Here is a 2,221-nt window from a genome sequence, read left to right on the forward strand (position 1 = left end):
CATTTATTTGCAAATTGTACTCCATTTGCACATTTCACAAGCATAATACAAATGTATTATTTATCAGGTGGTCTAGGCATGCCTGTAAAAAAGAATCATTGCAAATTCAACCTTCGTTTTAAAATCCTCATTGTAAATCTGTCCCTTCAAGTTGCAGAAAAACTGGGCCTCTCCACCTTGCTTTTTTATGATCTACTAAAAATACTCTAGGCTCCAGGATGAGTGACATTTCATAGCATTACAGGTCTTTGGATTTGAAGAGAATGGCTTACAATATATAAAAAAATCACAAAATACAAAATAATCTCCAATGTCAAAATTGCTTGATCCACTGGCAACATCTTATCTTCCATAGCAGTGACACTATTCCATAGATGTTCCTGCAAGCCTTCAGGCAGAAGTATGACCTCACTCTTAGACAATTTCAGTTCTCAGTGATTCAGGCCTTGGGAGTTTCATGCCCCGATGACTTGTCTAACCTTTATGTACAGGCATGAGGAGAAATCCAATTTGAGCTGTTGCTGGTTGCTTTTGGTTTCAGACCCCACGGGCCAGAGAATACCACCCTCCCTCATCCTAGGCAATCGATGAGTGAATAGTCATAACAGGAGAAAACAACATGAAGGGAGCCCGCCACCAGTTAGCTTTTTTTCCAATTGCATTTTATGACTCACCAGCCATTTTATGTGAAGCAAGACAGTAAGTACAATGTCTAGTTTTTAATATGATTGCCCTGTTCGATAAGATGTAATTACAGGCAAAAAAAAAAATGATGGAAGTGAGGGAAACATCTATCGAGGCTTCTTGGTTGTAAGATTTATTTTCTAGATGCTAGAAGTCACTGTTGTCCTTGGAGAGACACAGAATGTCTTCTATATTACAGGGAGCGACAAAGTGCTGGCCCTGTGTCCTGGCTCCCTCTGCTTATCCATCATATCAAGGATCAGACATGAGTTTGTATTCTGTGGGAACTGCTTTCCCCATGGGATCAGGGGCTTCTGCTGCTTCTATTGTAATTCAGTTAAACAACAAGTTCCTGATCTTCTCATAGGTCCAAGAGGTGTTTCAGGCTCTAAAAGCAAAAGGATAAATAAAACCCAGGACCTGCCCTCAAAGAATTCAGAGTCTATAGACAGAGGTGTAAATAAATTATGCATAAATTATAAGAGTGCTACTTGTGCTTTGAAATTTGACATTTTGGTTAAAGGTTGAAAGAAGTGAGCCACAGGATGAACTAACTGGATTGTTCTAAACTGACTTACCTCTTAAGAACCTAAAAATGATGGTTTGACTCTTATTGTGCAAGAAATAAGAACAATTGCAATTATCCAGAGACGATATCCTCTTTTATCATTCATGTGTAGGGATTTGGATTTAGCTGTAATTGACTAAACAGTGGTTTTCACACATTCAGTTTTGTTGTTTTTGAGTGTGTGCATGTGTACCATGAAAAAGCCAGAGGCAGGCATTGCTGCCTTGATTTGATGGCTTGAAGACATCAAGGCCAAGGTCTCTGTAGTTCTTTCTCTGCATTGTCAGAAGACTGTGACAGCTCCTGTCATCACTGGATCCAGAAGGAAAAAGAAGCAATGGTGCACAGGAGAAAAATGTGACATCTTTATTGTAAAACCAAAAATGTTTCCAGATACTCCTAGCAGAAATAGATTTAAGTCACATAACTCACCCTAGCTGCAAAGGAGTCAAGATTACAAACTTTTTTCTTTACTTTCTTTCTTTCTTTTTTTTTTTTTTTTTTTTTTTTGATCAAGGCAATATGCAGCCCTGAATAAAGTCAGGAATCTCTTAGCAAGGTAGGAGGAAGGTATGGATATCCGTAGGCAAGTAGGTAGGGCTGTTATGGCATTTTATTGTAAGTGTACCAGGGACAATGATGAGCTGTCTAGGGAGATAGGCCAGGGCTATATAAATGTCCTTGATTGTGCATAGTTACCCCAAAGTTAATTTCCTGAGTGAAGAATCCAACCACCTAACTGGTAGGATGTGATCAAACATTTTTGTTATTGTTGTTTCTTGACACTATTTTCTTATGATGCCTTAAATTTCTATTTTCAGAAGTCCTTTAAGAACCTTTAAAAGAATCTTTGACATTGCTGTTACTGAGAAGTACACAATTGAAACTTGTGACTCAGAGCAATTGGCTTTACTGGTCAACATGCCTTTAGCAAAAAGTGTGGTCTGAGGGAGCAGGACACAGAATAAA

This window comes from Spermophilus citellus, assembly GCF_964194105.1.
Source record: "Spermophilus citellus genome assembly, chromosome: 1".
Classification (NCBI taxonomy): domain Eukaryota; kingdom Metazoa; phylum Chordata; class Mammalia; order Rodentia; family Sciuridae; genus Spermophilus; species Spermophilus citellus.